The sequence below is a fragment of the Ambystoma mexicanum genome, chromosome 7q (genome assembly GCF_040938575.1).
Source record: "Ambystoma mexicanum isolate Mex_15411 chromosome 7q, UKY_AmexF1_1, whole genome shotgun sequence".
NCBI classification, from domain to species: Eukaryota; Metazoa; Chordata; class Amphibia; order Caudata; family Ambystomatidae; genus Ambystoma; species Ambystoma mexicanum.
The window spans coordinates 853,494,094-853,509,684 of record NC_090941.1 but is presented as its reverse complement, the minus strand read 5'-3'; the positions used below and the strand labels follow the sequence as shown (position 1 = coordinate 853,509,684).

Here is a 15,591-nt window from a genome sequence, read left to right as displayed (position 1 = left end):
CGGAACATTGCCAATTTGTACGACAGTGTCTCCAGTTCCATACACATAAAAGACAACGGATTGACTCCTGTTGCGGTTGGTTTGTAAGTTTTCTTCCAAAAAGTATTTTCTAGAGCTTTATCCAACACCTTTATGTGGGCCTTGTTCTTTTGATCCTTTAGTGTGTATCTATCTTTCCATCACTTTTTGGTTCTACATCCATGACCTATACCGGCCTGACCCAGGGACACTGATTTTCTATGGTAGCACTCCTTGCATGATGCCCATAGATTAACCCAAATATATATATACATTTGGGGGTTTTAGCAGGACAACAGCAGAACATTTTATGTCTGCAACTGAGCTCTGCAAAGTCATGCACTTGCACTTTCTTTCCGCCTTTCTTCTCTTTTTTCATTTGACCCCTGTTTTTATATAGGGAACTGATGGTTCCATATTTGTTTTGTTTGTAGACAACTACTTGTAATCTCCTGATGAAGACGTAACAAAACCAACGTTAATACGTCGAAACCGGTAGAGAAACCTAGGATAAGGCCACCTGTGAAGATTCTCTTTGGCCTATCCCAATTGCTGACCACTTATAAAATCTATTGTGGCCATGCACTATGTGTTGCTTTGCTGACCACTTATAAAACCTACTGTGGCCATGCACTATGTGTTGTTTTGCACAAAAACTTTTTGTACAATAATTAAATTGTGGATGAATTGTTATATTTGTTATATGTTTTTATCGTGTACTCATTGATGTGTTGTATGAGTAGTTTGATGGATGTCGTATGGATGCGGATGAGTGTATGAATGATTTAATAGGATGATTTTGATCAAATTATGATGTTTTTAAATATTCCTGCTATGTTAAATAAATAACTGCTTGAGTGCAGATTAATTTGTTATTAAACTCACAGAGTAAATGTATTGGGTACAATAAAACCCTTAATACGTTTTTGCAAGTTGTTTCCTCTGGATTTTCTTTCTGAGATGAACTATTATGTTAATACCCCGATCTAGAGAGTGGGGTCTCCTGTGCCTTTCAGAGACAGGAAAAGCATAGGCAAACATCCCTGACCAGTTCATCCACAAGGCGTTCCCCCTGGAGTCTGGTTGGGGGAACCTGGATGCGAATCCTGGGCATTGTCGGTTTTCGCTTGTGGCGAATAGGTCTATAGTGGGGAAACCCCACTGTGAGAAGAGATCTTCTACGATTTCTCTGTGTAGACACCATTCGTGTTCTTCTGGAAGGGGATCTCTGCTCAAAGCGTCTGCTAGTGAATTGAGATCCCCTGGAACATGTTCAGATGACAGGTAAATGTTCTGTCCGAGTGCCCATGTCCACATTTTCTGGGCAAGCCTGGACAGATTTGGCGAACAAGTCCCTCCCTGTTTGTTCATGTAAAACATTGCTGTTGTACTGTCTCTTAAAATCTGTACCAACAGGTTCAACAGGTGGGGTTCGAATGCTCGAAGCGCTCTGAAGACTGCCAGAAGCTCTAGCAGATTGATATGATTCTTGGCCACTGTGCGAGACCAGAGACCCTAAACTGTGTGGTGAAGGAGGTGTGCTCCCCACCCTGACAGGGACGTGACTGTAGTGACTACAGTTTGTATCTCCGGATCGTAAAAGGGTTTCCCCTTTGACAGGTTCTCTCTTGTCCACCAGTGAAGACTTTGTACAAGTGTTGGGTAAATGACCACTAGATCGTCCCACTGTCCACTTGCCTGAGACCACTGTTTCACCAACCATTCTTGATTGGGTCGCATGCACAGGTGCGCGTGGGGTACCAGGTAAATATATGATGCCATCATGCCTAGCAAACGCATCGCTTTGCGCACCCTTATATGGCTACCGGACAGATATTGAGGAATTTTCAGTAGTATATTCCGAATTCTTTCCTCTGATGGAAAGGCCAACCCCTCTCGAGTGTTTAGGACAGCTTCTAGGAACTGTTTGCAGGTGCTTGGCACCAAGCTTGATTTTTTCTTGTTGATAGAGAAACCCAATTCGAAGAGGAGGTTGATCGTTCTTTGGATGTTGGATCTGCAAATTACCGGGGTTTCTCCCGTGATGAGCCTGTCATCCAGGTAAGGGTACACTGGGATTGCCTCCCTGCATAGGTGTGCTGCTGCCACCGCCAGTACCTTGGTGAATACCCTTGGAGCGAGGCTATACCGAAGGGCAACACCTTGAACTGGTAGTGCTGACTGTCCACCTTGAAGCGCAAGAATCTTCTGTGCGCTGGGAACATGGAAATATGAAAATATGAAAATAGGCATCTTTCATGTCCAATGTTGCCAAGTAATCCCCCCTTTTTAGGAGGGGATTACTTCTTGGAGAGTAGTCATGCAAAATGTTTGGGGCTTGACATACTTGTTTGCAGGGCGTAAGTCTAATACTGGGCGCATTGTCAAATCTTTTTTTGGCACAAGGAAGTTAGTTGAATAGATACCCATGTTTACCTGGTTGCCCGGGACGATTTCTATCGCGTCCTTTGCAAGAAGATTGACCATCTCCTCGCGGAGGATCTTCTGGTGGTCCAGTGAATGTATTCTTTGACGTGGAGGGTGGTTGCGGGGGTGCTCTAGGGGTTCGATGCAGTATCCTGCGGACATTGTGGACAGCACCCATCTGTCCGATGTGATCCCTTCCCATGCTTGGGTGAAGTTGGAAATGCGCCCTCCTACTGGGTATGCATGGGAAGGGACCCTGAGCGGAACGTCACTGCTTTGCGGTAGGCGTACCGCTGCCTCTGCCAGGGCTGCCTCTACCTCTACCACGGGCCCTCTTGTTACCTCTGCCGTAACTCTGGGTAGTCTGCTGGTTGCCACCCCATGATGTACCCTGTCCCTGTGAATAGTTGAAGTCCCTCTGGGAATTCTGTCCGCGTAAGGGACGAAAATTACCATTCCCTCTTTGATTCGTGGGCTTATTCGTCAATTGTCCCAGGGACTTTAGAGTATCGTACTCGTCTTTGGCAGTTTTTAATGCGTCCTCTACCGCTTTGCCAAACAGGACATTAGGTTCAACCGGCATGTCAATAAGGGTTGCCTGTGTCTAGGGTTTAAACCCTGATTGTCCTAGCCAGGCGTGCCTCTTAATGACAGTGCTCTCTGCTATGAGCCGGCCTGCATTATCTGCAGCGTCAACGGTTGTCTTGAGGATGCAACCTGATACGGCTCTACCCTCTGACGCGATCTGGTTCAGCGGACCCTTTAATGGTTTGGGTGCGGAGTCAATGAGAGCAGCTACCTGCTCCCACGGGTGGCAGTTATAGCTTGCCAGCAGAGTGGTGGTGTTGGTGATTCTCGCTTGGTAAGCGGAAATGGAGGCTACCTTCCTTCCCAACCCATAAATTCTTTTGCTCTCCTTGTCTGGAGGAGCCTCAGATGAAGACAGCGGTGTTCCCGCTCTCTTTCTGGTGTTGGTAATTACTAAGGAGTCGGGCTTCAGTTGACCCCTTATGTAAAGAGGATCTGATTGAACAGCCCTAAACCTCTTCTCAATTCTGGGGTTTACAGCCCTTGTGAGATTTGGATTAAGAAGGGAAGGATCTATTCTACGTTGGATAGATTTGAGAATAGGAATGGCTTGAGCAATGGCTTTCTTGTCTCCCACTAGCTCCTCTGCGAAGTCTCTCTCCTCTTGTGCCCCCTGAGTGTCAATGTGTGAGTGTTCTGCCACTCTAGTTAAGACCTTATTTAGCAGGGGCTGGTTATCTACTGGAGAGTTGGTAACCTGAGGTTCTTTGTCAACGGGAGAGTCTATATTGTAGACTTCTGCGACATCTTCCTCCTCCCCATCCTGGCCCTCGTCATCTCCATAGTAATCTACCCCCGTCTGGTCGTCCAACAATTGTAAGTCTGGATCCTCAGAAAACTGTTGTGGATTCTCACTATAATGCTGATAAGGCTGTATATAGTAAGGGTCTGAAATTAGGCCCCGAGTTGGAGTGTCAAACCGAGGTTTCTTATTAGGGGGATGAGGGTCCTTGGATCCTGAAGGAGTAGCGCTGTCTGGAGTGTAAGAGAGGAAATGTTCTGGGTTCTTAGAGTAGAAATCAGCCAGGGAGGGCATTCTGCTCATTACCCTATCTATGTTATCACTACTCCATTTCTTGGAGCTGGGGATGACAACCTCCTGAGAAGGTTCCCTTCCTCTTCCCCTACCATGAGGAGAGGGAGGAATAGGTTTGGTTTTAGGTGTAGAGACAGGGGTCTTGGAACTCTCCATCTGAAGCTCTAGGAGTGTCTTTATGTGTTTGTGGTGCAGAAGTAGAGTGTACTGTCTTTTTCTGCTGTTTTCCCCCTTCCCCATGGGTCGAAGAGTGTTTACCTGAAGTTTTCACTCTTTCTAAGCTTTTCGACGCCTGGCGTCAAAATACGGGGGAGGTCTCTTTCTCTCTCGAGTGTGCACATCGGGACTTGGAAGCAGACGCCGAACGGGCTGCTGGAGCCGACTTCTGGTGTGCGGGCTGGGGGTGGAGGTCGGAATCGTCTTCTGACGACCGTACCTCCGTGAGTTGGGGAAGCGAGGCACTTTTGGCAACTGCGGGCGGTTGCCTTGTGTCGTGAGGCGATCTCAACCTGGAAAGCGTTGAGTCTCGGTTGGGATCAGTGTGTTTAGGTGTAGTAGTGATGTTAGCGCTCGTGTCGCCGGGTGTAGTCCCCATAACGCCCTGCCGGACAATCCTCCGGGGTCGGGGACTAGCGCTTGGTTATCTTTTGACGTCCATGTGCCCTCGCCGTCTGAAAAGGCAGCGTCGCTACCGTCACTGAAGGCACCCACCACTTCCATGGCCTCAAGCTGCCTGGCGTGGTGGGCCCAACGCTTAGTGGAGCGGTCCTTGAGCGTTTTTGCTTTAAAAAGCTTACATGCTTTGCAGTTGGCCTCGGGCTGGTCCCTCGGCAAGCAAGGATTACAGGTGGCTTGTTTGTCAACCCAAGGGTACTTGCTGTTGCACTTGGGGCAAAATTTAAATGGAGTACTCTCCATATGCACCTTGTGGCAGCGGGCTTGTGTGTGTAGGAAATAATAAGAGTGTAGAGTAAGTTTCCACCCCACACACTTCCTACTTGAAGGGCCGAGGCCAGAGGCCTTCCAAAGCCCAAAGTGCATTGAGCAGCTCTCGACGGTTGTCTTCGGACTGACGTCGATCTTCGATTTCTTCGACTTGGGAGTGGAAGAACGGGGATATTAATATCAATAATTATCAAAATGGCTGAACGTCAGGGATCTCCGCGCAATGCTTCCGACCAGAATGGCGGAAAAAAACAATCTGAGGGTCCTACACGCGTGAGGGATCATGGGTACAGTGGACGTCACACTAGGGATAGTATTACTGGCACGCCCTGTGTCGACGCCCATTTTCGAGTTTCGAAAAACAAACTGTAATACTCCGCAACTTCCACTAGATGTCAGCCTATGCACAGCATGTGATCTAAGCAGATTCCACAAGCCTCTGGATCACGACTGGATTTTCCTGATTCAGCTGCTTTGTGGAGTGCAATCCATTGGTTTTGCCCTGTGCCGGGCTGAACTTTCGTTTGGAAATATATGTATATACATATATATATATAAAATTTTACACGGTCTGCGGTAGCGGCCGTGTTGTTATGGTTAAGTTGCTAAACCCATAGGAAGACCACTTTTTGGGTGGCTTATAACTTTGCTCCCCATGGACAAATCCTCACCAAACTTTGCAAAAAATATATGGACCGCTCTGAATATTTTTGCAAAGTTTCTTGAGGTTTCGTCCGGGGGCAAAGTTATAGGGGTGGTCCCAATTAATTTTTTTTCCATAGACTGAACAGAAAAAAAGCTTTGCTCACGCCTACAGCCCAAACCGCTGAACGGATTTTCAACAAATGTGAGGCAGAAGCGGCGGCTTGCTCCCAAAAGTGTGCATTTGTAAATTTGGTGGAAATCCGCCCAGTAGTTTTTAAAACGGGCAAAAAGTAGGTCCAAAAAAATTAGTGATATCTGGGTCCGGACCGCAGACTCATTTCCCTGTTCGGTCCGCGGACCGGACTCTGGTTTAAGGGAATGTGCTGTCTGCGGACATCGGATGCGCCCACCGATTGGATGGTGAAAAGCATGAAGTGCGTCAGATTTTTGGAAAAGCCCGCCATCTTGGATTTGTGGACTTCAGCCGCTGTCCGCGGACATTGCAGTAAAAACCTATTTTAAAAAAACGGTATCTGGTCTTTCCATCGAATGCCATTGCTACTAATGCCATTCCATCTAATTTTTTCCATCTAAAAACTTTGTATCTAATGCATTTTTTTGTGGAGTAAAGAGTTAATTTTGGTTTAGGTGCATTATAAAGGGTAAAAAACGGGGGTTGTGAGAGACCTCCCTACTCCCCCCAAAAAAAAAAAGCATTAGATGCAAAGTTTTTAGATGGAAAAAATTTGATGGAATGGCATTAGATGGAAAGACCATAAACCTAAAAAACACAACATTGCACTTGTCAAACTTATCAAATAATCTCTGCGGAGGTAAGGGGTGATGAGGATGGGATGGGATATGGCTGCAAGAAGCAAAAAAACAGGTGTTTTTCGCCATGAAAGTCTGTGAACAGTCCTGTGAAGTTTGCGGGCACCTCTGCATTACAGGGTTGGTGAAAAGGCTTTCCTGGATGGCTTGTAACATTGGGCCACTTAATGGAACTGCAATTATATTCCTGACCTGATTCCGAATGAGTTTGCAAAGTTTGGAGGGATTCTGTCCAGAGAGGCCAAAATTAGAGGGGGGGGGCAAAATATGGTAAAGGCTTATAAATGTGGTGCCATTTGACGAATCTACACAAAGGGCCTCATTCCGAGTACGGCGCTAACCAATGGCGCTATTAACGCCTTGGTTGACGCCGTACCCGGACCGGCAGCGCCTTGGTGGATGGCGGAATTACCGCCCCATTCCAAGGTTGGCGGGGCGGTAATTCCCCATTCACCAAGGCTCTTCCCCATTCCCAAATGAGCCCCCATAGGGCTCAATGGGAATGGGGAAGATGCAAATAACGGTGACCGTTCATTACGGTCACCGTTATTGGCTTGGAGGCCCCTTTGCGCCCTCGACTTTAACACCTGCTCAAAGCAGGCGTTAAGGGCGAGGGCGCAAAGGGAACTCGGAGTATGGCGGTAAGGCATCACCGCCACCGGTCTCGTTACCGGTGGCCGCAATCCCTTACCGCCATACTCGGAATGAAGCCCAAAGGTTTGCAAAAAGATTATAGATCTAGATATAAAAGGTTTTCGTACAGTCTGAATGGATTTTGTCAAGCGGGGGCTAGATTATATGACTATTTTATGTGCATACATTTGACACTTTTAATAAAACATGGTGGATTTCCAGCAAACTTGTGTAAGGAGCATTGGCAAGGACCTGAATGCATGGTTTTCCAAATGTGCCTGTTTTTTTAAGTGTCAATGTAGGTACAAAAAAATAGTGATATACCTTTGGTGACTGAGGTGTAGCCTGTGGCCATGAGTAGTGCCAGGTCATAGAATAAGGTCATGATCCGGACAATCTGGCTACTGGCCATGACCATAAGACACAACACATGGGGTTAAAGTGGCCATGTCCACCTGGGACTGGCTTTGTGGTAAAGTTATTCAAAATTGGGAAAGGTTTGAAAGGGAAGAAAAATGTGCTTGTGGTAATATGCTCATAGGGTTCTCTTTTTGCCTTCTCCAGGCTGCCATGGAAAGCAAAGAGAGACCCTGTATGGAACCCCGCCTTCCCTTTCCATGGTGGCGGCGTCCCGGTGTAGAAAGAAAAATCATTTTTTTAGCACCCCGGGTTCCCGTGTTCCCAAAACACACAAAAAGGCATTATCTCTGGAACAGGATGACCTATCGAGCTAGAAATGGTTGCATTCATTCAGCAATGCAATAAAGAATATTCCATGCAAAACCCATGACGCCAGCCCTCACCGTTCATGAGGAGTTACATCCCCAAGATCAACACCATATACAAACCCACAAACACAACTTATCCAATTTCCGGATCAGGCAAATAGAATGATGTTTTTGCTAATGCGCCTCAACTTGCTCCCAACTAGAAAAGTTTTGGGAGCAAGGCCAAAGTACAAAAGCAACCGTTCGTCTTGTCAATTTTAAAATAACATCAAGGCACTGGAAACAACTATACATATACTGGCAGACTGCAAATTGTTGGCAGAATGAAGAGGGATCATTTTTGGCGGATTCATAAAACACTATTGTCTATTGACACCAGACACATGGTGGGCAATATTGTTCAGTGGCAAATATCTTAGTCTTACTCCGGCAGTGGCACATTTTTTAAAGACAGATTTTAGGATACATTTTCTACCGGTTTAAATTAAAGCAATTACTAATTTTCTCTGCTTTTAGGTATTGAATATCTGTGATAAATCTATTTTATTGTGATTATTATTGTTTGATTAGTGTTCTGCATATGTCTTTTTAAGCACAACTGACTTTTTTTAAGATATGTTTTTAGGACTCTGTAAAAAAAAAAGTTTCTTTTTCTTATTTTTCAAAAATGCACTCAAATGAAAATGGCATGTAAATGGCTTGTGTTTGTCAAAGAGCTAAATGTTTGCTAACACTGCAAACTAATAGCAAAATAAAAAATAATGAAAAGTCTTCAGAATACACTGTAAGTGTGCAGAAGGAGGAGACTGATACACAGGTGGCGTGATTGTTGGCATAAACTTATTTAACCAAAATAAAGTGGAAGCCTATATCTCCCCAACTCTGAGGGGGTTCCCTGCCTCAACTAAGGAACTAAGGATTCTGTCAGAATGTCCAATGTGAGCAGCCAGAAATGAGTGTCAGAAACAAGGTTGCCATGTTTCTGGTTAAATACTTTTATTAATGTTAATGTTAATGTTAAAGGACATCTGTACCGCACACTATCACCACCGGAGTGGTCCCCTGGCGCTCTGGTGGCTCTGAAAGAGGGAGGGAGAGGTGGGTTAGTGGGTGGAGGCTGGAAAAGTGCAAGATTGCAGTGATGTGCTGTTGGAAGCCTCAGCCCGGTGGTTCCGTCGGCTGGGCCTGGGGTGTATGCGGCCGGTAGTCGTCGTGTGCTGATGTGCAAGTCTATGTGTGTTTTTGTTTTGTTGTTGCAGTGTAGTGAAGTTTGTGCAGTTTGTTGTGCTGGAGGGTTCTGGTTGTGTTTGGTTTGGAGTTGAGAGGTGTATGCAGAGAAGGAAATTGTTAGTGGTATTGGCTAGTTGGTATCTCTACCCTGGATTGACCAGTTGGATTTGTGTAATCATACACGACTGGGTGCTTGCGCACCTTGTGCCTCAGAAGGTACGTGGCCGTTTCCATTCGAGGCCCCTTGAGCATTTAGCTGTCCCCTCCGTCAGCTCCCTCAGTAAGTTTGCATGCTCCTCACCCCCACCCACATGACCAGTGCACCTGCTAGTGTTCATACTTCAGATTGGGTGGTGATTGGTGGCATCTCGTCCGTTCCACAGCCCTGTGGTACCTAGTTGTAGCTGTACGGGCGGTGGGGGATGGTAGGGATTGGCTGGGTTTGTTGCCTCCGTCTCCCTGGGTCTCGTAGGCGGACCCCTGTGTTCAGCGTCAGCCCTACTAGTGCTCAGAGTACTTCTGTAGGTTCTAGGGGCTTGTAAATGTCCTTTCCTGTTGAGTCATTTGTCTTACTGTTGTTTCGGTTTTTAGTCTCTGGTGTTGAAGAGCCACGTTTTTAGTAATTTTCTGAATATAAGGTGATCTTTGGTGTTCCTTATTACTTTTGGGACGTTGTTCCAGGTTTTCGCGGCTAAGTGGTAGAAGGCGGTGCCTCTGAGTTTTTTCTTGATGTAAGGTTTGAGTTTCAGTCGGGTTTCGTTGGTTGACCTGGGCGGTCTCGTTGGCTTGTAGATTGTTATTTTCTTTTGTAGGAATTCTGCTCCTTGTCCGCAGATTGCCCTGTGCGTTATGCACATTGTTTTGAAGGTTATACGGTGTTTTACTGGGAGCCAGTGTAGTGTTTTTAGGGCCGGGGTGATGTGGTCTCTTCTGGATATTTTGAGGAGTAGTCTGGCTGCTGTGTTTTGGATCCGTTGTAGTTTCTTCAGTAGGTATTCCGGTATACCGAGGTAGAGGCTGTTTGCATAGTCGATACTTGGCATGATGAGGCCGACGATAGTGAGTGTTTTGTGTGTGAAGGAGAGGTAAGGTAGTATTTTTCTTGCCGTGTGGAGGAGGAAGAAGCATTTCTTGACTGTTGCGTTTATTTGAGGTTCTAAGGTTAGGGTGTTGTCCATCAGGACACCCAGATTTTTTACTACCTTAGATGGTAACACAAAAAGGGTTGTGAAAATGCCTTTCTGACCCTGCTCTAAGAGGAATTTCCTTACCTAAAACCAAAAACTAGGATCTGTCCGTGTCAGGATGTCAAAATCAAAACTTTCCATGCGTCTAAATGTTCTATCCGGGCCCTCAGACTACAAACCAAAGGTGAAATGGAAACAGTCTTTAAACTGGTTATTGTAAAAAGAGTTCATAAAGGAAACTAGAACAGCTCCAACATAAAAGTTCTCCAAGGTAAAAGAGCCCCTGTTGCGGAAACCGGCAATTCACTTGGGCTCTTTGTCAAAAAATGTTCTCTGACACAAAAGTTTCCAAGGCCAAAACCTTTGTCTCCAGGGTGAAATTCCCTTCCCTTGGATTCCTTTTCAAGGTCAGTGATTCTGCAATGCAAAGTTCTCCAAAATCAACAACAACAAAAAGGTCTTGGTTCCAGCAGGATTCCCTTATCCTGGATTTTGTCTTACGTGAATTCATTCTTCGACACACAATTCACCAAGAGGAGCATGCCTTGGTCGCATAGGTTCATTCCCTTCCCCTGGATTCTTATGCAAATGAGTCGTGGTCTAACAGTTCTTTATGTCTATCTTGGCCCACAACAACACTGTTAGTTGTAAAGATACTCAGTTTTGCAGTTCCTTATTTCAAAAGTAGCTTTTTGTTTAGCACTCCCCTACTAGGAATACTTATATTCACAGGTAACAGTTTCTCTATATGGCTTGGGTCCTTATATACAGTACGTCTCCTTGCTTTGCAAGCAGTATTTTCAATGTCTCTGTTTCTACGGCTTTAATGTTTACAGGTTGTATTTGGTGCGGCGTTACCGAAATGCCCTGTGGTCCCCACTTTGCTTGGGTTGACCTGGCGTCTTCGGTCCCGTTCATGCTACGTGGCCAAGCTTTGCTGCATTTCTACTCTGGGCTGCTTTCAAGTCGTTCCGGTTTCTCTCACGGCTTTGCTTCAGCATGCCTGTCTTGATTCAGGTGCCACTAGGTGAAATGCGGTTTTCTCAGGTTGACTTGTTGGCCAAGTTTTGCTGCCTTTGGCCACAAACACAACAGGAGCCAAGTGAGGATTTCTGGGCGTTCGGCAACCCAAAGGCATCCCATCTACCCAAAGGCACTCCCACAGTATGCATTAGATACAAACTAAGCTTGATCTCGATTCAAGCGCGAATCAGTTGGAACACCTTAACACTGTTCAGAAAAATCATGATGAAAGATGTAAGCCCTCAATTCAAAATCTTACATAATCCTGGTAATGGAAACCCAGAGTGTCTTTTATCATTGTGGCACAAAAGATGCAAGGGCATCCTCGAAATGCATGCCGCAGATGTGAAAACTCTCCAATCGAATCCAGACGCGGTAAAGAAAAAAATATGGAAACTAAACTGGATTCTAACTGGGGATAAAAGAAGATGCTTAGAATCAATGAAAGAAGTACCAAGTAAAAGTAGAGCATACAACAGCCTACAAAACTTTGTGAGTCTCTTTCCAGATCCCAAAAGCAGACCCATTTATCTGCCATTTCACCTAAATCTGCTCAACACAAAAGACAGAACTAGTCACTGTGCAGGATGTCGTGTGACGGGCACAAAGTGTCAGCTGTGTATCATCAATGAAGAATCTCTAAAACATCTCACGCTATTTTGCCCTGCCCTCAAAACGCAAATAACTATACGTCTAGCCCAACTGATGGAAGATTTTCCAACGAGGTATGCAAAAGAGTGGTGGAACCTAATGTTCTCTGGCACAAACAAAAAAATGACTTTTGCACTGACTGTCTTTTTGTCTGACATAGAGGGATGTTTAGAAACACAGAACCTGAACGCATAGGGCTCGGACTCAGTGTGTCCCTCACCATCCTAACACTCCCAAAGATTAACTCGGCGCAATTGCAACTTGGAAGCTGTGATAACCTTAAAAATAGAGAGTGATGATGATACACACTGATCTCAAGACTGATATTAAGTGCATTTCTGGAAATGATGACATTTTGATATTGTGAACTTTTCGTTTTAAAGGTTTGTATACGTACTAAAAATAAAAAAAATAATAACAGTATTAATATTTGACATTGTACAACAACATATTAAGGACAAACGTACCCCTAATAGCATCACTGTACTGAACCCTGCATGTAGACTGTACTCCCAACATCATTGAGTGTGCCTCATAGCGTCACTCTGCCAAAGTTTAATCTTAGAAAATGCACCCAATATCATCACTGTGCTATAGTTGAAATTAGAAAGTGTGCCTTATAGTGTCACTGTGCTATAGTTGAATCTAGAAAGTGTGCCTAATAGTGTCACTGTGCCAAAGTTTGAACTTAGAAAGTGTGCATAATAGCGCAACTCTGGTATAGTTGAACCTGGAAAGTGTGCCTAATAGCGTCACTGTGCTGAGGTTGAATCTAGAAAGTGTGCCTAATAGCATCACTGTGGTATAGTTGAATCTAGAAAGTGTGCCTAATAGCGTCACTGTAGTATAGTTGAATTTACAAAGTGGCCCTAATATCATCACTGCGCTAAACTTTAGTGGATGTAGTGGATATATCTCTATATATCTCTGTATTTCCTATTCATGCTATGTATATGCTATGTTCCTATATCCCCATGTTATCTGAATCACATGTATACCCTATCCATCCTGTCGCTTTATATGTGTATGCCGCTATGTACACCTCCGGTCATGCTCTCGTGCTTAGTCGCAGGCTCTTTACTGATACCCACCATATCACACTACTATGCTTACTCTCTCCTATACACCATCATTCAACAAGAACACAACACAGCTATGCTATGCTATGACACATTCGGCCTAGCTGTTCTCATACTAACATGACCCCAGCAACACCTCATCATCCTAATAAAACACAGCTAGCTGAGCACATACCGACTAGCTTAGGCGCCTCTTCAGGCCTAACGCAGCCAGAACACAGTCTGGGTGTCCACCCTCCAGAAAGAACACATCCAACTGATTTCCTCAGCACCACACCTACTGCTAAGAAGCAGCTATCATGCAACAACCACACCAGCTGCACACATATTCGGTGCGCCCACGCACCATACGACACACTCTCTCTCTCGACTGACTTGAACTGAGGTTCCCGAGGGCGTTCAACCTACCAGTGCTTTGAGGTCATACCAATGATACATAAGGCGCTATATAAATGTCAAGTAACATAACATAACACAACATATGATGTATAAAAACATATTCAATGCTATATTCCAAAATACTTATAACAATGAAGGAAGAACATGTGAATATTGTGAAAAACCAGAGGGTGTTTCACAACCTAGTCCCCATGGATCCCATACTCGGGTAGCCAGGGAAAGGCCATCACTTTTGGATTCTGACCCTGGGGGTGTACAAGCGAGGGAGGATCACCTGGGTAGGGGATCTTCAGAGAGTGGAGAAGCACCTCATGGCCAGACATGATATCCCCCCTTTTTCCACAACCCTTCGAATTCCTATCCCTGCTTATTTCATGGGAAACTACAGCTCCCATAATTCGTCCACACTTCACACTGACAACACTACTGAGCCGAGGAAGATGAGGAATGAGGCCAGGAAGATTACCTCTACTGACTTGCAATGGCTCTGTCCCATTAATGAGACCAGGCAGATTCAGGCACATAATCCTAATTAGACAAAACTGCAACTTGTTAACACTCAGGTTAAAAGGTGGAGCGAACAGGCACACTCAGAGCAAGCCTGGGTACAAGAAGGAGCAGCTCTTTCGAGGCTGATGTCAACCAGGTGATGGAAGCTGGAAGGCCAAGGGGTGACCGTCAGTTGCGAAGAACGAGAGAGAGCCAGGTGAGAATTCCACACTTTGGGAAGCCATAAGCGTTCCAAGACTGAAACCGAGTGAGCAGAAAGGAGAAACCTTCAAGATGCTTCAAAGTGGCCTGCTACCCTACCGAGTCTCCATGAAATGTTCAGAGTTGAAGTGTATTAAATGGGAACCGAAGGCAATGAAAGTAACCGCGATTCCGAGCAAACATTGAATAAGTGAAAAGCAAAGTATGTGAACTCTGAATATTCTGAGAGCTTTGTAAGAGGCCAAGAGGGCAAAGTAAAGAGAATAAGAAACTACAAGTACCACGAAGCATTGCGAGATGAGGAAGATTGTTGATTGTTGAATTGTTTAAAGAGAGGTTGAAGTGGTCATGCTGAGGTCTACGTAAAATCCTTGGAGTTTAGAAAGTCTTCAACAGTAAAAGATACAAGTACAAAACGTGGGGAAGTGAGTCCTCAAAAAAAGAAAATCGGGCTCCAGCCCAGCAGGGGGAAGCCTGTGCTGAACTATGGTAGAGGGAAAGTTAATTGTGCAGGAAAATGGAGAAGGGAACACCCACAAAGAGAAAGACGGGCTTGAGCCCGGCGGAGGGAAGCCTGTGCTGAATTGTGGCAAAGTAAAATTCAAGAGTAGAACTGTGTATTTAGGAGGAGGGGACAAAGCCTAAGAAAGTGATTGAACTGCCAAAGACTTGAAGCCCAAGGCTGAACTGTTGAATTGTACCAGTAAGCTAAAGTCTCAAGACTGATAGAACTGTTCCATCCACCTATTATTTTTAAGAAACTCTCGAGAACTCATGCTGCTTAACGTGGGAAGGGAGTTATTACCCAAGTCATTCTGACATTTCTTTGAAGACCCTATTTTTTCTTTTTGTATTCCCTTAACACATTTGTCATTTGAGAAGGAGGGCACGATTAGGTTATTTTAGTAAAGGCCTTTTTATTTTGACTAGACTGACTTGGACTTGTTTGTTATTTGTTTAATGAATGGTCGAGACTACTCCCATTCTAGTGTTAGGGCCAGTTAGGCGTTCTACCAACCCAACCAAAACACCTAAACAAAGGTTTTTTAAACTTGCATCTATTGTGCCCATGTCTACTATTGATACCATGACTTCCTTACATATGGTGTCAGGAGTGGGACGCAACTCAATTGAAACAAATTGGGGAACCCTAACATTTCAAAAATAAAGTGGTTGAGCCTCAAACCCCACTATAGCTACAAAAGGTTCTATTGGATTCAACATCTGCAGTAGTAGGGAAGCATCCATTCCACCAGGGAAAAGGAGTATGATTCCCACCAACTTCGTTCTAATCCTTCCCCCTGCATGCTACATCAGACTAGCCACCAAATCTGGTTTAGCTTGGAACTTCGAACTAGATGTATTTGCAGGAGTTATTGATCAGGATATCAGGGGAGGTGTGAAAGTACTTTTACTTTATCATGGGAAACACCATTTGACATTCATCCTGGGGATAAAAT

At 45.0% G+C, this 15,591-nt stretch overlaps 1 protein-coding gene across 2 annotated transcripts in view; it reads right to left on the bottom strand.

Moving 5' to 3' along the window:
- Nucleotides 1-15,591, bottom strand: part of SLC36A4 (solute carrier family 36 member 4) — a 1,175,100-nt gene that overhangs the window by 957,128 nt on the left and 202,381 nt on the right. The gene's annotated exons all lie outside the window — the stretch shown is intronic.